This window comes from Plectropomus leopardus, chromosome 15 (genome assembly GCF_008729295.1).
Source record: "Plectropomus leopardus isolate mb chromosome 15, YSFRI_Pleo_2.0, whole genome shotgun sequence".
Classification (NCBI taxonomy): Eukaryota; Metazoa; Chordata; class Actinopteri; order Perciformes; family Serranidae; genus Plectropomus; species Plectropomus leopardus.
Window position 1 is genome coordinate 13,813,976 of NC_056477.1, and position 22,719 is coordinate 13,836,694.

At 43.2% G+C, this 22,719-nt stretch overlaps 1 protein-coding gene across 4 annotated transcripts in view; it reads right to left on the reverse strand.

The window, feature by feature from the left end:
• The window catches only part of zmiz1a (zinc finger, MIZ-type containing 1a), a 127,023-nt gene extending 104,752 nt beyond the window's left edge, over nucleotides 1–22,271 (reverse strand). For all 4 annotated transcript variants that reach the window (XM_042501725.1, XM_042501727.1, XM_042501728.1 and 1 more), the window contains exon 1: nucleotides 22,147–22,271. The gene's annotated coding sequence lies outside the window, so the exon portion shown is untranslated. The remainder of the gene's footprint in view (nucleotides 1–22,146) is intronic.
• Between the last annotated feature and the right edge of the window lie 448 nt (nucleotides 22,272–22,719).

Sequence of the window (22,719 nt, forward strand, 5' to 3'; positions counted from 1 at the left end):
GGTGGTGGAGAGGAATCAGACCCGAGAGAGAAAACACACCTGTTAGATGGGACAAAACAGAGGGAGGTAAAGAAAGGACTCTCACCTGTGTGACCTGACAAAGGCTGTAAATCACACAGTGCATCTCAAGCCCTGCCCTGCCTTTTGTGAGTCTGGGTATGTCGTCATGTTGAGGTGAAATGGTCCGGTTCAAAGAGTAAAACACACACAACAATAATAAGCAGAGTGATATTAGGCAACAATATCATCACTTTGTTGGTATGTCATTTTCCTCAGAAAACTTTTCTTTTCTTTGTTTTTCAGCACATGCATGTTGTGCCATGTTGGCTACAAAGAGGAAGAGGAGGGACCACCAAGCTTGTGAAAACAGCAGCTGACACAAGGGAAAAATCTGCAGAAATTGGAACATAATTTAGTCTAATCAGTGTTTCTCAGACCCTGATAAAGACCCAGAGTCAATATGTGCCAGTCCATTAGATTGCCTATTTTTAAAGAATAAATAAATGAGATTATTTACCCAAAAATGAAGTGCCTTTTTTATATATATATATATATATATATATATATATAGCTGTTTTCGAGATTCTATTTTAGTACTTTTACATTGTAACACCAAAGAGCAGCTGGGGGGCCGGCCATCAGAGCCAGGCATCACCTCCTTCTTCTACTGTAACCAAGTCAGCGGTCAAATGTTGGCGGTAATGCTCCATCCGGATTATAACTTGCCATTAAGAAGACAAATTCGAGATGAAATGGTGTGTTTGTCATATCCATAAGAGGACAATGTGTTCAATTTAAGACAATACTACACCATTGAAAATCATGTACGAAAGTAAGTAGTGTACAAAGGATACTACATGGAGGTGTACTGACCAAGTATCTGAGACATCTAAGAATTAAGACAATTTAGACAATTATTTAACGTTAAATCTAGCCATGACACAATACAGGTAGCCTGTATTTAATTGACATTGCAGACCTTGTAACTTTAGTGAAAGGGCAATACTGAATCACCTGATGCCTCATTTGACTATGTTTCTATTGTTTGTGATACCAGAGCAGACGCCTCACTTTTAGAAAACAATGTGAATTGTATGTTAGCATGCGTTGGTGTTGACAGAAAACTTTTGAAACTAACTTTCAGGACTACATACATCTGCGGACTGTTGTCTTGAAGTGATCTTTAGATTAAAATGTGACAAAGTGAAAGTAAAGTTGTTATAATCCCTGAGGGAAGATCTTTACTCTGCCTGTGACCCATCCTGACTAGTAGCTTCCTGTACTGTGGGTACTGTAACTCCAGCGATCATGACTTAACTCCTGCGTAGCCTCCAGGCACTTCTCTCCCACAGTGATGTGCTATACATACATCATCACAAAGCATTTTTAGATACTTTGCATGACATCTGCGCGGAGCTGTGAGCTGCTGCGCGGCTACTTTACATCTTCCAGCATAATCCGAGCATTAGAGATGCTAAATGAAATGTGTCACAGACAAATTGCTTAGGAAGTATTAAATAAAAGCAAGACATTATGACTCATATCTGCAACAAATGTCAGCAGTGACGTCCTCTGTGGCTGCAAGCACCTCTTAATAATGACTCACGGAAGTGTTTGCTATCGTGGTTCTGACGGACATGGAAATCACTCAGCAGTATCCTTTCTGACTGCTGACCGTCATTGTGAAAACATTGGTACTAATTATAGGACAGGAGTATTTTGACACAGAACATGGAGGAGAACTGTGAAGAACACAGAAGTAATAATAGCATTTTCTACTACAGCGGCCAAAACGCAAGCGAAAAAATGAGTGTTTCTGCTCGGCCCCCCGTCTCAGCTGACATCATCAGTGAGTCAGCGACCAGAGCCCAGAGCTGGGATCAAAAAGCACAGAGTGAGGTCTGTCTATTATCAGCCGCACATACTGTACGCCATGAGAGGGCATTAACACCCAGACAAAGAGGCACAAGTCACACAACAACCAGAAGGCTATTTTTGAGCGGCGAAAGAAAGAGATGGAGAAAAACAAAATATGTCATCAGCGGGAGGCTGAGTCGACGAATCAGTTGAATCATAACTGAGTCTCACAGAAGGGGACTTATTTTAGAGTGAGCACCACTAAACAGCAGACAAAGCAGCATTAGGTACAGCACGGTTCCTCTGAGCGAGCTCTGCGGTGGGCCCCTCCTCCGTCCCTCCAGCCTCACTGGCCACGGTTGAAAAATTAATGCAGCAAACTGACAACACTTAGGGCCTCCCCCTCTCTCTCTCTCCCCCTCTCTCCTCCCCGTGTACCAAACAGGATCAATTACCAAAGCAGGGCTCCACTCAGTAGCGCTAAAGAAACAAGAGGCACTCTCCATCACAGCTGTGTGTGAGTGTGCACGTGTGTGTGTGTGTGTTTGGGGGGGGGGGGGTGTTCGGGCAGGCTTATGATGAGCAGAAAGAGGAGGAGGAGGTGGTAATAGTCTGTTTGCTTCTCTCTAATGACAGCAGCAGAGTGGATTAGTGAGCCTCCTAACCCATCAGCATCACTCCTCCCAGTAAGTGACAGAGCATGTAAATAACCAGTTGTGGCCACTAGCAGGAGAAAAGAAAAGAGCGAGACAGGGAGGCTAATAAAGCGGGATGGTCTAAATGTGAGTGTTTGGTCCTGCACGCCTTCGTTTGTATGCAGGTGGAGATTTCGAGGAGTTCCATTTCTACAACATCAGCCAAGTTATTCAAATGCAGCACATCTGACTGGAGAGGATAACATAAAGAAAGGCATCAGCAGAAATGGCAGCAGGCAGTAATCCCCGGCCAGGCCACTTGTGTTTGCCGCGCAGGCAGGAAGGCAGCGCTGTCAGTGGCAGCAGCAGCAGCAGCACCCATACAGGCCTTATCAGTGGCAGCCATGGGACTCTTCTAATAACCCTGCTGATGCTCTGCGGTGCGAGGACAGACAGGGAGACCGACAAACAGACAGGTTTCACTTCCCACTTAAAGAAAAAGCCAGAGCGCCAGGTATCAGCCTGTCACTGTGTGTGTGTGTGTGTGTGTGTGTGTGTGTGTGTGTGTGGTGTGTGCGTGTGCAGACTCTGAGTGCATTTTGTCACATGTAATGTTCTGACAGCTTCATACATGCTGTCACTTTCATCTAAATGCACTCCAGTACTGACCGCCCTGTCTATTAACCCCCTCCACGCACACACACACACACGCACACACATTCATTCTGCATTTATGACAGTGTTTTTTAAACTTAGGCGAGCTGGTGCTACAGCCCCAGTTGGAGCGTATCTGACTCCAGTATCATTATCACCATTCAAAAGGTCAAGCGCAGTTCTTCCAGCCTCTTCTTTGTGATTTATGCCTTTGTGCTATTACCTCTGTTCACATTAATCTCCATCTGTAAATCTAATCACGCCGCCTCACCACTGCGGCTCCTGGTGCTCTCAGGACAGAAGCCGTGGCCGACGGGAAGCAGCTTATGTAAATACACAGGCTGTTGACACAAGACGGGCAGCACACGCTGCTGTGACGCGGCATGCCGATCAGGGTGCAGATAAGAGCAGCCATCACTTTACTGTTGTTTCTTCTCATTTACTGTCATCTGTCTTTACATCCTTTTATCTTTATGTACATTTCATATCTTCAGGAGCATTTTTCTGAGCTCAGTTTAAGTGACTGAGGTTGCTGTTGCTGAAAGGGATGAAAAAAATGCAGATACAGTGCTGCAGGACTCCATTTGTAGTCAATGAATAACTTGAATATTGACATCGGTAAATGAGGGTGTCACTCAGATGACACAAAAAAGAGCAGCATAGTCAAATGGAAGTGCTTCCAGGCCTTTTTTTTTTTGCGCTTATGTGAGCCAATAATCATTACCCTCAGAAAGGCTCCACAACCAATTGAAGCATCATAAAAACATCTACTCTCACGTGCCTTGAAGCAGCCTTGGAGCACTTTGAGCAGACTGGCTGGACGCCACATGCAGTATAAAGACTTAATCAGGTCTTCTGTGTGGAAGTACAGCGGTGCTTTCTGAGAGAATTCCCTCTGCAAGGGTTGATGGGAACCTTGGCGATGACACAGAGAAGCCCGCTGGCCTGTCAGCTCGTCTCGATGCGGCTCAAATCAGCACTCGGCTCCGGAGAACTTCCACCGCTGCGCTTGACACGCACTCATATACTGGCTGACACGAATCTCCAGCATCACTTCAAACATCCACTCAACATCATACTCGACATGTGACGTGTGTGAGAGAGAGATTCTCAGCATTAAGATGGGCTGAATCATTCAATTAGATATTGTGTGGCACACAACCATTGCATGATTAATGTAGGAGAGCAGCAATGTTTTAGCATGCACCTGAGGCTGCAGGAAAGATTAACTGTTAAAGGTTATATTAAAAGGATTCATCTGTTTTTAAGTGAGGTTGTATGGACCACTTATCCATAGACAGCATATTACATACAGTAGATGTCAGTCTGCACGCCCCCTGTTTGGAGAAGCAGGCTGGAGTCTGACAGGGAAGCTAAGCAATCTTCTGCTGCGGAGCGGTCAGCAAGAAAACTTATTTTAGCCACCTATAAAAAGTCCCATCTAACAAAATCAAGTCTGTTTAAGTGTACACTACATTGTGATTTTTTGTTACTGCTTTGCCTTAAAGTCAGACAGTGATTTCCAACAGAAAAAAAGAAACCATTATGTATCACTGCGGTAGCTGCTGGTCTACCGCTGCCTCAAACAGTTTATAATTAATATTTTTTTTGTGTTATTGTGTGACTTTAGCATTTAAAGGGATTTTTTTAATCACCAAAGTCATACATAACAGAAACTAAATAACTGACCAAAGTAGCAGTAGACTAGCAGCTCGTGTGTCCAGTGAGACAAAATTATTGTTTTTCTCAATGGCGTGTGGTGGCTTTGACAAGCGCACAGATGGGGAAATGAAGCCGCGAACAGCTTTCCCATCAGAACGGGCTGTTTGACTGAGAGGTAAAACAGTGAAAATACTTTCAATATAGCATACACTTCAACTGATACTGATTTATTTGTAGGGTGGGACTTTTTTTTAGGCAGCTAAAATATGTTTTGTCCCCATCCACAGCAGTACATTGCTTAGCTCATGTGTCAGACTTCAGTCTGCTTCTCCACTTCAAAAAGTCTAAACTATCCCTTTAAGTTTATTTGCCACAGTTTGTTGTTTCTCTGCTCTCTCAAAACGTCTATCTAACCTATTATCTAAACTCAGCAGAGCTATTTCTGTCCTAGACATATTTTCATTCAATTAATAAAACATAAACCTATGATAATATCAATGGGAATTTTATAAATCATGTCTTAGAAGTCTTGAAACACTTTCCTTTGATGAGAGAAGATAACAAACAACAAACTGATGCTAATTGTTGCAATCAGTTGTAAGCGCCACCTTCAAAATGCACAACATGCAAGCCGAGAGCTTTAAGGAATCAATACAAAGCCCTAATTCCTTTGACAGATATTATCAACTCAAGATTTCAAGATGGTGACTGATATTTTATGTGCCACCAAAATGCAAGGAGAGAGCTTTTAATAATTGATGGTGCTGGAGCAGGGAGATTTTTAACCGCTCTCCTCCTGTTATCAATCATTAATGGAGTTTCCATCAAAAACACTTCAACCCCTCAAGTATCAAATCTCTCTTGAAGGTGGAGGGCCCACATTCAAACATCCCACTTAATCAAAGGGCACACAATGTGCTCTCCCTTTCTCTCATTTTCACTCACGCAAATTAGGATAATAACAGCACAAATTGCAAAATTGTTCACGGCATAAGTGTAAAAGTAGGCATTTTAGCTGAGGTCTTCTTGTGAGTGATGAGGGTTAATGGGAAAATTCTAAATGTTTAAAATCACAGGGGGAGAAACAGCCCGCCAACCAGCGTCTTTACTTTCTTTCTTTTTTTTTGCTGTATATATGCAGAGCTGTTTAAAGCTCAATCTATCTATCTGGCTCGCTGTGCTCTGTAAAGCTCCAAGGCCTGCGCGGTCAAAGTCATACAGGACGCGATGTGCATCAGCGACACTCACAAAAAGCCTTTACACTGATGTTACCCTTTAAAACAAGCACAAGGTTACACACACAGTGCTGCATGTGCGCAGAAAGATGCATGCGCGCACACGCGCACACGCGCACACGCGCACACACACACACACACACACACACACACACACACACACACACACCAGAGTCAGTGAGAGTTTATTGCTTTGGACTGACTTTAAGGGATCAGCCAAGATCCTTCTATCTCCAAGTTCACCACCCAGCTGGGGATACATTGTATAAAATGTACTTATATCACTGCAGCATCTTCTCCATCAGTCCTCAGATACCACACACACACACACACACACACACACACACACACACACACACACACACACACACACACAAAAGACGACATGAGCGCAGCAGCTAAGTGATAGCAGAAATGATAGAGTATTCCTAATTACCCATCAAGATGGTTTTGACAGTGTTCTGTGTGCCAGTGATCAGTGTCATGGCGCCGCGCCAGCAGCAACTCGGTTCTGTTTGATTTGTAGCTACAGCTGAGGAGCGGGTGGTACACAGGGAGAGCTGCAGTGGCACTTTCTTTCACTTTCTCTCCATCCCTTCCTCCGTCTGCCACACCCCCCTCCCCCCCACCACACTCTCGCACTGTCCTGTTTCACTGGCCCGACCTTGCCTGTCATCAGTATAAAACACCTTTTCCAGGCTGCTGCATAACAGGCGCAGAGAGGACACTGGGAGGATTCTTCTAGTTTGAAGGTGCACGAGTGAGAGGGATGCATCTGGGTTTAAGACGATAGTCTCCGCTTTTATCTAAGCATGGGCAGGGACACTGTTTGCATATTATGCTGGAATGATCAGTTACATAAAGGATTAATCGACTGACAGAAAAGTTTTTGACTGAGACTTTTATAATCTAGTCATTATCAAGCAACACAACTGAGAATCTACAGCTACGCTGCAGATCAGGAAAGGTGTACTTAGGCACAGCAGTGCACAGTATTTCTTTTTATTTATTCTTATCTACTTTACCTTTTTAATGTATCCATTTTACTTCTTTTTATTTGTGGTTTTATTGCTTGTATTGTTTTTGTTGGTCTATTTCTTATGTGTCCTACATCTTGCATTATTTGTCCTCTGGTTTTAATTTTATCCTTACTCTACCCTAGTTTCTTCATGCTTTTGTTCAGTAGGACTTTTTGGCTTTCCTTTATTGTATCGCCGTCTAGGTGGTAGAGCGACAGACCATCAGTCATTGGTCCTCAGATTTTTGGCAGTTCTCTATGACTCGGAAGCAGGAACATGGCTGTAGATGCTTTGAATGTTATGTTTTGTATGTACAATTATGTAATTTGTCCTTTTTTTAATTTTTAAACTGTTATATGTTCGTTCTATGTCTGCAACCATGGAATTCCTGCCGCTGCCTCTCTAAGCCAGGACAATTTTGATGAATCTTTTACTCCTGGTTAAATATAGGTTAAATTAAAAAAAAAAAAAAAAAAAAAGATCCCCAGAGCCTTATAGAGCCATATGGCTAGAAATGGAAAACATTTGCTTGTTTTAACTTTTCAAATATGAGAATCTGCTGCTTTTCTCTGTTTACATCAAAACAGCCAATTTACAGCCAATAAGAATCCATAGAAGTTATTAAAGGTATGTGTGTAAGGTGTGCAGTCAGTCACCGATGTAATGAAATACATTATGGCAGTGCAAAATAAGATACATCAAGGTGAATGGGTGTTATTGAGCACAAACAAATTAAAGAGTGATTTATACAGTGTAAGCATACTGTGAGCCCTGGCTATGGAACTGAAAGTGAACAGAATTAATGCACAGAGCCAGCCAGCTAATATTTGCTTAGTGAATGTTATCTGAAATTTGCAGTGCAGCTGTTTTTTTAATGTACATTGGCCGCAGGTTTGTCTGGTCATACGAGCCGCTCTTATCTTAAACCGGCGCAGCAGTGCTACTGAAGGGCTGATCTATACAGTGAATATGTGCAGTATGTTAACTCATACAGAGTAACCTCTTCGCAATGACCAAATGTAAACATCTAATTTTCTGCACTTGACAAAGCATTTACATTCAGATCATGGAGCCATCACGGGCCTGGGCTCCTGCCAACTAGGAGTCACAGGTCAATTATCTTTCAAAAGATAACAGCCGTGTCTGCCATTTATCTAATCTGGGCCTGATTTCCATCTCAGGGATTTATACTAAGTAAACAAGATGTTAAGATATGCGTTTTGAAAGGGGACGGGCGTCATAAAGGGGACTAATCTGTTCGTCACACATGCTAGCCTTTTACTCTGCAATTCTGCTGACTCACATAAGATGAGCTGAATCAAAGCAGCTTCATTCAGTGACTCAGGGAGCTTTGTGAAGCTGAGTGTTCCTGTGGCTTCGAGTTGATCAAATGGGTTAACTGATATATCTTAGTAGGGCCATACTGGTGGTTTGTAGCATGATTTAAGACCTCTGAATCCTGAGCCAAATCTGGGATTCTTTTTTTGTGATTTAAACATGCTCTGCCCATTGGCGGATGTAAACAACACACTAGTAGGGATGTCATTTACCTGTGCTGCACAGCCAGAAAAACAGTGGCAATATCAGGCAAGTGGTTTTGCATGCTGAGCCCCTTAACCGCAAGACATACTTCAAGTTATTACCCGTCATTTTTTAGCACACCATAAGTTCACAGACATTTTCTTTCCCTAACTTTCAGACAGCCCATCAATTCAACTCGTGAGAGTGAAATCTTACTTAGGATAGTCCTTGTAACCTTTTATCCTTTTTTGTCAATGTTGCTCTACAACTCAACTGTGGTATCTCAAGTTGCAAACAGGAACCTTTTTCAAAACTCTCCCAACATCTGAGAGCTGACAGTCGAACGCTGAGAAGCTTTGCACTGACAAGCTGTGTTGTCAGAAAATCAAATCAGAACGGCAAGTGAGTAAACATGGATGTGAAAAGGGAGCATGTGAGTTTAGTTGTTTCTTGCTTTTACAAAAGGTTGCTCTCAAATCTCAGATGTTGTAGCATCTTCAAATGCACCAGCAGGAGGAGTTTTTTTACTTTCTGCTGTCATCCGCAACACAAAGTTCAGATGACATAACTTAAGGGCAACATAACATGTAGTGTGGTGGTTTAGCTATCTCAATCAACTTACAAGCCTCTGCAGGTTAAAGTTTGACATTTCTGGAGAGGAAGACGAGCAGAAGGCAGCCTAAAAGAAAGGAAACCCATATGAAAATGTATGTAAAATATAGTGTTGATGTTTTATAGTTAATGGGATGCAACATGCAAAAAAATAACAAAAAAATCTCTTTTTCCCCATAACATCTGAACTGAGCATTTACCGGTGTTGTCACTTGGCATGAACTCACCTGTTTTGAGGAAAAAGCTGCCAATGCAGCACCAATAAATGTCAAAACACTGAGCAGGATCAATACACAGCCATTAATCTCTCAAGAAGGTATGTGAAGTATCAAACTTGGCAGACACTGTGTACGTCAATCCACAGTTACACTCGCTCTAACACAACCCAACAGCCGCAATTAACACCCTTTTATTCATTCTGTCATTGGTTTTGTCATTAACAGCGCTGCCCCAGGCACAAAGATCCAGTTTAACTGTCAGAATCCTCCTTTCAGATCAGCTGCACATCATCGCAGCTGACGAACAGCCTGATAAAACCGACGTCTCGCTCTGCTCTCTGCACCTGTGCGTCTAAGAAAGAGCTTTATCAGGAAGTCATGGGACGCTGCCAGCCCCCGTTTGACTTACACAGTCCAAACAACAGACGTCTCCACACAGAGACAACAGCTTAATACCCCGGCGTGTGTGTGGCTGTGCGCTATGTGAATTTTAATGAGAGAGACAGAGAAACACAGAGACCAAAAGGCAGAGATGGCGCTCTCAGATTGTCTCTTACAGTGTCTGGACGGGCGGCTGCTACTCTTCGTGACCCCGATGCTTCGAGCCACAGATCAGATCAGGGACACAGTGCGACAGATGTCTGCCCTGGCGCTCTGTTCCAGGCATGAGTGCTGCTGGCACACACACCAAAGACGAAGGAGGGAAAAAGCAAAACAGGGTGAGCACAGAGGAGAAGATGGATGGCGTGAAAAAAGAGAGAGGAGACACAAAAGAGGAAGGGGGTGAGGAGAGTTTGCCATCGGAAATCAGACGTCACACACCACGCAGGACGAGATCCACTGTGTCATGTTTCTGTCAGACAGCAACCAGTTTGGTCAGAAAGTGACACTACAAGTTTAGACATACCTCAAAGTGCGACTCTCTCCCTGACTGACCTGGGGGAGGAACAGGAGACCTCGCATGCACCATTAGTGCTCTTTTTAAAAAATCTATTCAGCACAGGCGGGGGTGGCTGTCACACACTGAATAATGAACTTAGAAAAAAAAAACACACAAGCCCTGTGTCTGAATCTACAGTAGAAAGGCTGATAAAACTAAAAAAGACAGTGTTCAGAAGCCACTGATGCTTCTACACAAAACTCAACATATGACCTCTGCACAGTGACTCTACTCGTCTACTTTCCCTTTGAGGAGCAACACGCAAAAAGGAAGATGAGAAGAGAGAAGAAGGGAGCTAATTATAGCCTCACAGCAGGATGGCCAGAAACAAACTTGATTATCATCATCGTCAAGAAGGCACAAAGGAAACCTGCAGCCTCCCCCCTTCCACCACAATCCAATAGAGAGGCTTTTAGCCTTCGTAATGATTTACAAAGTGACAAGTCAAACAGATTTACTGTGACAGCCTGAAAGGGACCAGCACGAACGCTATCATTGCTCACGTGACCAGACCTCCGAGCCCTTCTCCTATTCCCCTTTTCCTCTGCCACCTCCCCTCTCTCGTGCCCCCTCTCCCGCCTGTTCCAGGGGACAGCGAAGAATGAGGCTGGCTCAATAGAGGCAGGCAACAAGCCTATTCAATCTCCCCCCTCCCTCGCTCAACACGAGCCCCCTTCAAACGAGAGGGAAAAGCTCCGCTTTGTGGAAGTTAGTTACTTAAAGCGACAGCCCCCCAGATAACGATCTGGTCACGGAAAACTTGTGGCACGGAGTAAACGGAGATACCTTTGTACAATCTTAACACCATTACCCAAGGTTTATCAGACTTAATGAGGCATGAATGCGAAGTGAAAATTTCAGCTTGCAGGAGCAGCTGACAACATTTCCACAGCAGCCTTGGCCCTTCCAGTGGCCATGAAACACTATTAAAAACACTTATTAATCTGCAGAGGAGGATCATTAAAAATGGAAAACATTAGGAAATCGTTGCAGCACACTTTTCATTATCATTACTTTTTGAATAAAGAAATTACTCTCTGCGCCTGTGTTTTCCATCCATATTCATAAGAAGGTGTCTTTTGTGCCCTGAGTGACAGGATCTACATTTGACTTTCATTTCCGCAGCTCCTGAAATATGGAGCAAATTTACGTTTGAGTAGCATCAGTCCCTCCAGGCCTGAGACACCGTGCCCGGTGCAGTCATCAATTTTTTTTTTCCACCCTCTCCTTTTTCTGGAAGGTAAAAAACACCTTGGCTGTTCCGAGCTTTGAAAACAGAGCCACCCCTAAAACCATCAGAGCTGGCGGCAGAGAGATGTGTGCGGAGAATTCTCAAGGAGCACAGACCCTCGGGCTACGCAGATTCAGTTTCCCCCTTTCTGGCTTCCAAAAACAAAGGAATTCCTGAGAAAATCAGGGCAGGACCTCACCCCAAGCCACCGCCACTGCTGCTACCCCCACCTCCCTCTCTCTATTGCTCTCTCTCTCTCTCTCTCTCACACACACACATACGCGCACACACACACATGCACACATGCACATTTCATGGCAACATGCACACAGCAAAGCAAAGGTGATTTCATGCAACCATCAATGAGACACACCTCCTCTCTTGTTGTACAATCACGTTGATTTGATATCCAGGGAGACGTGGCTACACAGACATGACAAGGAGGAAGAGGATGTGGGGGTGTAAATGTGCGGGGGTAGGTAACATACTGTTTGGCCCTAATTCATGTCTCACAGCCACGTCTGTCTGCTGTTGTTATCGCTGCCGTTACTGCTGTTGTTGACCATCGCTAACCAGCACAGACATTTCTCCATTCAGACTGTAGCCACACACATTGAGCAACGGCCTCAAGATGTTGCAGGTTGGGCTGTGGTATGGTAACCCCCCCCCCCCCCTCCAGATATATGAGTCAGACATGAACCGTGTGATGTCCTCACGTGTATCTTTAACAATGTCAACACATGCCGTTCAGCGTCCACTCAGCTCCCACCGGGGAGCCGAGTAAAGGTTACAGAATGGCTGTGAAAGCAATATGGCTGAGCTGCGTAATATCTGTATTAGACGCTGCTTATGTATGCCACCTGAAGTAATGGGGGGCCGCGGGGACAGGATCAGACAAAGAGGAGCTTGGTTATCTCCTTTTACTGAATGTATCACTTGAAAATTGACAGATTTTAATAATTTCAGATGTTCTCAAAAGAAACGTTACAGAAGAAAAATGTTGTTTTTCATTGGTTCAAAATTAACTTTCCCGTGGAGCGTTAAAAGTATGTGAGGCATGGGTGGCCAAACTATGGCCCCTGGGCCCACCGCGGCCTGCTACACACTTTTAAATGGACCAAGCAAAATTACATAAACAAACTAGAATATGGCTAGAGCATATTTCTAATAAATTGCATTGTGTTGCACAGCTTAGTTGACAGACAATATCATTGTCATCTTGAACAACTACAACAACGCTGCCACTGCACTTCTTTATTTGAACACTACAAGTTTCTGCTTTACCAACAATAAATGCTAACATGCTCAGATGACAAGGCTGGTGTTAAGCAGGTATAATGTTAAGGCTATACCACGTTTGGTAGACTGTATAAAAGAAGTGGACATAAAAAAAATGCCTCACTTTAAGGTACTTTCCAATGGCCTAACATTTTTTAGACCCTCGGGCAATGTTCACTTCTTCTTCTTCTTCTTCTTCTGTTTATCATCATAGTTTAGCGTGTTAACATGCTAACATTTGCTAATTAGCAATAAACACAAGGAAGGATACAGCTGAAGCTGTTGGGAATGTCAGGAGTTTTCATTTGGTCATAAACAAAGTGTTAAACCGATTAATGATGTGAGTGGATGGTGGCTCTTCATGAAAAGTCAGTAGATCACCATAAGGATTACAATTTGTCCTGAAGGTGGCTTGAATGAGTGCAGCAAATTTTATGGAAATCCGTCACACAGCTTTTGGGCCATTTTAGTCAAAACCAAAAAGTTCAACCCCCAGTGGTCTTACAAGAAAAATTTAAGTATCGCCAAAGTTATTAGGATTCATCATCACCATGAATGTCTGTCTGCAATTTCATGGCAATCCATCTCATAGTTGATAGGATATTTTCAGTCTGGATTAAAGCGATTCAGCATGATTCAACAAAAAAAGTAGGAGCAAAGAGGACATATTTTCTGTGCAGCATACTTCTTGTTGTCACTAAGATATTTTCAGTGTTTTTAGGGAGTGCTAGAGTGAATGAAGCTTCAGATCTAAATCTCTGTGTGTTCCTCACTCAAAATTTGGTTATTTCTACAAAGTGTAAAAGGATGTTAGTGAAATTATTTGTTTACATGAATACTAAATAAATGTATATCATGATTAGTCTCTATGTGTCAAATGTAAAATCAAAAATCCCTTTGCTTTTTTTCCCCTCTAGTGCTCATATTTGTGAATAGCAACTCAGCCTCCTTTAAAAATCATAAAACACAGGGACCCTTGCTGTTTTGTCAATAATGTTTGCCAGATAATTAAAGAGCCCTGGGAGACAATGATAAACATTGTTTAGAGGCTGATCCCTGGCAGGCTCTGAGCAGTGTATCATCGCTGTCTCCGGAATACACACGATTAGCCCGGTCTCATTACTGATATGATAAACGACGGCTTCCACCGTGGCTTTGGTTTGCTGGGAGGACGTACTTGTAAGACGGGGAGATTAGAAAAAAAAGTGGTGAAGCACATTGCCCCTGTAATAGAGCAGGGGTAAACAAAGGAGATGGGTTATCTGCAGTGCGATGGCAGATAATGTTTGTGATATTTGCAGCCAGTTATTGTACTTTCAACCATATATTATCTGAAATCACTGTTTAATAAAGTGGACTTCTTTATTTGTTTCACTTCTCATCACAACCCTACCTCCTCCATCCCCTCTCTCTGTGAACTTAATGCTGTTGCTCAGCCCCGGCCCACCAGCCCGTCTCTCTTTACTGTCGGTGTATCCACACAGAGGTTTAAAATATGCCCCTTTATCTGAGCCGCCCAGGCGGGAAAATGAAAGGGATGTCAGTCCTTAGAACCCTGGGAAAGCGCCTGGCTGAACCGCCAGTGTCAAAACCGAGGGGAGGGCAGCAAGCGGGCAAACACACTGCACAAAGTAATAGACTTTTTCTGTCACTAAGCAATGTTGAAAAGCAGTAAGAAAACAGTCTTAGTAGGGCAGTGGAGCTCAAGATTGTATGCCAATATGATTTGAGGGGCTCTCAATAACAGCCACAGCTGGCTTCATTGACAGACCAACTGAAAAATCAACATCTAGTGTACAGTTTTCTTCCTGCCTCACAACCTCATCTGTGAAAAAAGACATTTTTATTATACTCTTCGAAGACAAGTGAAAGCCGCCGCTCAATATCCACCACATTTCAGCCTTTGCACTCCGTGCATGTGTAAGAATTAGTGTTATATGAGAGCCGATATTGCACGACTCCCTCTCCGACTCATAACTGACATCGCAGGCGAAGAGTAAGTGCTGTCCCTTTGCATTAGTAAAATCCTAGTTAATTTACTTTGTCAGAAAACAAGGAAGTATGTATCCCTGGAGGCCATGTTGGAGACAATTCGACCGCCTTCAGAGAATCTCTGCCATCACTCTCCATCTCCCACGCAAACCTCCACCAGAAAATCAACATCACCGCGCACTCTGAGAGACAACAGTGCCGACTAGACAAGAGACTGTTTATAGCACAAATGATATTATAAATGTAGCATGTGGAGTATTATCTTTAGAGAAAGATCCATTGGAGGCGATAAGCTACATGCTGTGTAGAGGCTATGTAATAAATAAAATGTGGAATTCTCATCATGCATTGCTGTTGTTTAATAGCCGCTTTAAAACCTTAACCACCATAACTCCTTGTGCTACATTCAGACGCCTTTCATACGTGTTTAATGGTTTGATTTCTTTAAAAACATGGGGAAAAAAGCAAAAAGGAACTTTGCAAGAAATGTCCCACAAATTGCAACAAATTAGTAGATTTGGAAAATTAGTTTCTTTGAAAAACAGAAACATGTCCAGAGAGCTATGTTTATAATGATTGTAATAATTTATTTTTAATTATTTTGCAGAATTATTATAATTTTTCAGCATTTTTTTAGATAATTTCCTTGTTTGTTTTTCTACTTATCTGTGTTTTGTTTTGTTTTTTGCAAGTTTTCAGGTAACTTGGCGAGAAATGTTCTGCAAATTGCAAGACATTAGTAGATTGGAACATTATTTTTTAAAAGGCTAGTAAAAAATGTCCAGAGAGCTATGTTTATCATTATCATAATAATTTAAAGCTATTTTACAGAATTATTATAATTTAAAGCAGTTTTTGGAGTAATTTCCTTTTTTTTTAATTTTCTGTTTTGTTTTAAATTTTTTATTTATTGCTAATTTTCAGGTAATCCACTTGTACTTTTTAATAATTTATTGCTAATGTTTGGGTCATTTCTTCTTACGGTGCTCATTACCTTCTTCCCATGTTTTTGAAAGAAATCAAGCCAATTTGCACATTTTTCAAAGGGTAAAAAAACATACGTTTTAACTCATTGACTCGACCCGGCAGGTGCAGCTCTTTACCGAGCTGGTTCGTCTAATACCTGGCTGTAACTCAAGCAAGCTGCATGAGAGCGAGCCTGAGCTCGAGCACAGTCCTGAGTGGCTGTCTGGCAAATGAACCCATGTGGGACACTGTGTAAGGTGTGAAGACCTCTTGGAGGAGGCTGCAGTCTGCTGCGGCTCGCAGGCATGCTCCGGTATCAGGAGAGACAAGGCAAACACAGCAGATCAGTGGTGAAACCGTAAACCCACTGACCCAGCATGAAGAGGGAGAGGGGACTAATTAGTGACTGTACTTACAACTCAAAAGGAGAGGCAGAGAGACGAAGAGAAAGGAGGGAGGGGGGAAAGCATACACACACACACACACACACACACACACAACACACACAAGAGCCTGCAGTTGGAGGATGAGGACAATGAGTTTGTTTAGCTTAAACAGGATTTACAAGCCAAACAGACACACGCCAACGCCACTCACTCAGACACATACTATCTCTTTTCTTCTCTATCGCTACCCCTTTCTCTCTCTCCGCCTCGACAACACAGAGCTGAGACAGACTCTGTGAGGATTTCATCAGCAGTAAAAAAAAAAGTGAGGGTAATTGCTTGCGATGGTGAGAAGTCTTGAGTGCAGGCGGCAGCGGTGGGCGAATGGATGGATGGATAGAGGGAACATTTTGTTCCTCCTGTGCGGGCTCCGACTCTCATATTGTTCCTGGTGAGGCCTGGTGTCATTTATGATTCAAGGGCCCCAGCCTCTCGACGGACGGGAACGAGACGTGGCCATTGTGACGTCCCCTGCACTCGTTTCTCAAAGAACATCAAATCAAACATGCATGAGGCAGTGACAGGGGTGGGCCAGCAACTTCTCTCTTCACTTTCTCCCTCTCTGCACTCTGTTTCACTCTCTTGTCTCAGGAAAAAAAAGAGCACTTAGAGGACTACGTCGCCCTGATGTTGGGGGAGCTCAAGGTTGAAGTGACGGCTCTTCAGAAACAGGAGTTAAGTTGATGTTTTGCCTTTATTATACCACATAAACACATAACTTCCAAAAACACAGTGCACAAAAATGTCAATGCAAAATCGCATTAAAACTGCTTTTATATGTTTAACTTGACTGTGAGAAGTGGAATATACCTTTTCTAAAATATTTATTTATTCAAGGAAGGGTTTTGCTGAGTGCAAACGTTCCTTTACAGCAACGCCCTGTTTCACACACCTGAAAGCAGCTCAGCACAGCTAAAGTTTGCTACAGTTGGTCATATGGGTGCGGGAACGAACATTTTTCAACTTTATGTGAGTGGCGTGTTGTTGGACGTCATAGTGACCAAGTGGGGACCAGGATTTTTTTTTTTTTTTTAATGGTGCAATTGGGTGCATTTGAGCCAAGAATTTTAACCATGACAAAGGCACCAATTTATAAAATGAAACATTTTCCCTTTGAGAACAATGCTAGTAATGAAGCCTGGTCTTGAATAATTTAGCTCCGGGGCTGTTAAATACAGGGTTGCTTATCCCTACAAAGAAGTAAGTGCACATTAGGGTTGTACCCGACTCCAAATTATGTCAGTCGTTAAATATGAATATTCAAGCACTCTTTTTTTTCCATATAAAGTTTTAGAGTCTGAATGGATATCAGCAGGATGTTCAGAGTGACAGCAGCATTTATGTCATATGGTAAACAAGATAAGGGTGCCAACAACAGATCGCAAATGCGCATCAACATTTTTTGCCAACACTAGATATCAAACAAAAGCCAGAGACTGTGTCGTTTCACGTTGCCGTGAGCTGCAAATTCACCGATTCGAAGCAGAACCGAGGAGATGATGTTATCTCAGAGCCTTACAGTGCAGAGTGCCTCTGTGCTGCTGCATCATGACCGCTGCAGCCTCTACCAAAGAGTATTGTGAAAGTCAAGAGCATTTACTTTGCAGCAAAGTTTACACCAAAACATCCCCAGACATACACTGCACAGCAGAATGTATAGCAAAAATAACCCAATAACACCACTGCTCCACTTGAAGCTATCTCAGTCGACTGAGGGGTCTCTGACTGATGATTTGAATCTCTCGGCTTTCAAGGGGCAGCCCTGGTGCACGTTAAATAAAACTGCTATACTTTCAAATTCAAACAAGTGTCTCTTTCCTTTGCTGTAATATATTATTTAAATTGCAAAGCACTTAATCCATCACATGCAAAATGTAATGTGGAAATGCCATGCATTAACTCTACACTTCAGGTCAACAGAAACATGCATTATGGCGGCCCCTATGAGGATGCAATTCTTTACCGATTTTTTATTTTAGGTTTTTTTTAGAGTGGCAAGGGCAAATTTGAAGCAAATTTTAAATTTAAAATCTTTTTTTGCATTAGCAGTAAAACTAAACCAGGGTTTCCATGCATGCTTTTATTTGTGGCACCCCGCCACACTTAAAACATCTGCAGCCACAAATAAATTTTTTAATTTTCATTAAGAGCACTGGTAGAATATATACACAGTTTGGTTATTGATTACACCATGCTCTTGGAGTGCAGGGTGTACTCTGGGCACAGACGGAGCAGCAGAACATCAGGTTCAATAAAAGTGAAACTTAACCATTAATTGTGCTGGGTCTAAACATTAGCTTCTCCCTTCATTCATCTATATGACAGGATCGACTGACCAATAATCCACCCCGAAACTCAAACTCCTGAAACTGCTGCTCACCACATACATTCTTATTCTGTGGGAAACCCTGCTAACGTACTATGACAGAACATATAATTAACTTTTGATGGAAATCCGTCTGTATGAGGAGTTCTTGCACCCATGTGGCCACCGAACAATGCTCTTCGCTGCTACTTTTAAAGTTGAATGCCTTGCTCAAGGACTGAATATTATTCACAATGCCTCTCCTGACTTTCTCAGCCACTTCAGGACTTTAAACCAACCAGCCACAAACACGAACCACAGTGCAAGGTTTGCAGATTGAAGGACAGTGGTGACAGGAATGTGGCATTGAGGTTTTTTGTTATCCCTGCACCTCTTGTTGGCCCACTTTTGGCTCAAACTGATGTCATCACAGTCAGTCAGCAGGATAAGTTACAACTGATGGAAGCTTCATTTTCTCTTTATTAGTTACACTGCAATTACCAGATTTCAACTTAAAGAGAGCTTAACTACAGGCTTATGGGTAGAATTACAACAAGGTTTAGAAAGTAGTTAAGTGTCTGACACAAGGGCACAACCTCAGCTCAAACTTTACATTGCAGATAGTAACTCCCTCTAAGCCCTTATTCTGAAAATTAGTCTTTAAAATGCTCCGAGGCAACACAAGTTTTTCCCTATTAAAAGACCAAAATAGGCACGTTGAAAACAAAGGCTCAGTCTAGATGAAAAGTACTGCCAAGTCGAACCACAAGTGAGACAGAAAGAGAGAGAGAGAGACGGAAACAAAGGCTGACTTCTGCTTGGGACATGAGTGGGTGGGTTTGGGCTGATGGCGAGACACCAGACTACTAAGAATCCATGTCAAGCTAACAGGCAGCAAGTATTTCTCAGCGCTCCCCGAACCAACATGAACAGTTAGATGAAATGTCAGTCTGTCAAAACATTGATTAGTGTTCGCCAGGTTTTAAGCACTTAGCGGGCTGCAGCTGTGCCGGCACACAGTAAACAGCAGCAAAGACGGTGCAACTTGGTAAATTGCTGAGTAACAAAAAGCTAATTACTCAGACACGAGTAATTAGTTGTTTTTCCTGTAGATACTTCTAATCAGTATTAGCTCGGTGCTTCACAGAGGTGCAAAGATAGGGAGTAAGGTGCACTCAGCACTGTACTGCTCTCTGTGAAAAAACAGGGAGAGTTTGGAGAACAGCTGCAGGTGTTTGTAACTGATCCTTAAATATGTGACATAACTTGTCGTAGCCTGATTGATTAAATTAAACGGATACAAAACGCCATTATTTTACAGCCTAATAGTGCGGGTAATCTCTCAATTCTGTCTCCATGTTTGGTTTAGAGAACAAACATACGGTTGCACATAAACATATCTCCTTCCACTTGTAGCGCTGCCAGTGCATGTGTTATCTCCCTGTGTCTGTTTACGATTTTCGCTATTTTCCCGACACATTTCCGGCATCATCTTCTTCGCATTATGGCACAGAGGAGTACACACTCTGGTCTCAGTGTGCATCCTTGCATTTTGCACTTTCTTAAACAGCCCAAATTTGATTTCAGTGTGAGTCTACTGGAGCCTTTAGTCTGTTTAGTGAATCAGACACTCTTCTGTCTTGTCTCACAGCCTGGCTGGCTGGTTGCAGAGAGGCCCCAGGAGGGACAACAGAAGGAAAGAAAACTCACACACATACACACACACACACACACACACACACTCTTCCAAGTTTCAAACAGTTGCAGATGGCTTTAATTCCTTGCCCTCTTTCTTTCACAATTTATCAGGTAACCCACTCTGAACGAGCGTGCCTCCTTTTCATGCTTTGCTCAGATAACTTAACGCTGCTTCGGGTTTGTCAGAAGGAAGAAGGGAAAAAAAAAGTCGAACAGCACTAATTAATGTGGTGTGGCTGACAAGTGTTGCTGCTGAAACAATTTCATTACATCACCAATTTAAATTACCAAGGAGGGAGACACTGGAGGGTGCACCCATCCAAAAACCTATTTACACGCTTTCTTTAGACTGACATACAGGGAGTGGACACAATAACATGAACACCTGCAATCCAATGCAATACTCCTGCAATAAAAACTAACTGTGTGAACCTTTTCTGTGTCACTTTTAGTTGAGGATGTGGCTGATTTCTGAGGAAACAGGGCTTTTAGGTGATAAGTGATTTACTGCAGGTGGTATCTTGTTATCTTACCTGCATTATGATAACAGGATAGCAGCACAGTCAGTGAGATATGGTTTCTTGCTTAAAGCTCCACAACTCTTTCACAACAAACCACGCTCCCTTTAACTTCAGTACTTTACCAACGAGGATAAAGCCTCGTTTTTCACCCCTGTCCCAAAGTTTAGCTGTCCTGTGGCAGGGTGCATGGTAATGAAAGAGCGGCAGTCTCCTCCTCCTCCTCCTCTTTCTCCCACCTCCTCCCGTCGGGAGCCCCCTCTCTGCTGCGCTCTGCCCCGGCTGGCCTCACATCCAGATGGGAGGAATTTTTACGGGGAGGGTCCGCCAAACTTAAGGCTGCGCTGAGTCAAGCAGCTCATCCACACTCCCCCTGCAGAAGGGCTTAAAAATGTGGTGCCGCTGGTCTCTATCAGGGATTCAGATAGCAACAAAATTCCTTGTTTGTGGACACATACTTGGCCATTAAAGCTGGTTCTGATTGTTGCATATCAGTGCATAAACTGAAAAATTTAGGGATGTGTGTGCAGTGAAGATTGCAGTGCATGTAAATAACTGGAAAGAGTGGACGCTGACATTGAAGTCACACCTGAGCATTTATTATCTTTGCAAATAATCTATTTTCCAGCTCACTACAGAGTCCACTTGAGTTCAATTAAGGGCCCCCGAGGATCCCAGTGACCCCACATTGGGGGCCACTGATGTCTGAATGATCCCTGAGAGGGTCCAATCAGTGTTATCAGTGCAGGTCAACATGGCAAATGTTACATTACCTGGTATTGTTTAACACAACACAACACAACAGAGTAACATATGGACATGCCTGCTAATTGCATTACAACAGGTAGCCCATAATAGCCTTGAAGGGAGTCAACAAGCCCAGTCACTCCACTGACTGCTAGCTAAATGACATACATTCTCAGTTTAGCTTCAACCGAGTCATCAGCTGATCCACCGAGACGAGACATTCACCCCCACACACGCTCACAAACACACATGCAGTCACTGAGCACATTCCTATCTTCTCAAAATGCATGCACCTAACATGAAATAATCCTGCAGACACACTGACTGCTTCGCTCCAGCGCAACTCGTCCACACAAGGCAGGAACATGCGATACACAGCGCGCATAAGCTTGGCTATTACGCCGCGTAAAATGCGCTCCGTTACCGCTCACGCAGCCACAATCTGCCCCCTTTGACACGAGTTCATCAGCGGCTGTTAAAGGTTTCTAAGAGGTCACTCTATTGTTAGCAGGTAGTGTCTGTCCAGCGGGAGGCAAACCCCATCTTGAGCAACCCGCACTCACATTCAAAAACCTCGCTCTGCAACAATAAATAACCAGGCGCGAAACTTACTTTCAGCTCGGACCTCTGTGGCAAATCCGCGTATTGTTTCTCCAAACCTCGTGTTTACGGTGCAGCTCGCTCTCGCTCCCTCCACTTCACAAAGACGACGTGAGAGCCCCGGAGACGGTGTGAGTGACTGACTGAATCAACTACCGTAGAGCACGGCAAGTTGAAGTGTCAGATTACACTGGCTATTCAGTTACCAGAGAGAGCCGTGCTCGGCGGTCGGCGAGAAAACACGACCTAGATCTCCGCGGAAGGACACCGCGTGTCGAGGTGTAAGTGCACGCTAATGGGCTGCCAACAGCACAGTTCACACTGGAGCGGACTGCAGCTACAGCTCCGGCTATTGTCTGCCTCTGTGTCAGTACAGCGGTGTGGCTCTAGTAATGCCTTGTGTAAACGAAGCAGAAATTATTAGTTCATTAATTGTTAGTGAGGCTTTTAGCCATTAGTTATAATTGCCTGTTCATAACATCATTAACAAAAACAACAGTATACAGAAACGGCATTAGCCTATTAATAACAAAATTATTTTGACTATTATTAATTTTTAAAAAAAAATTATTAAAATTATACTAA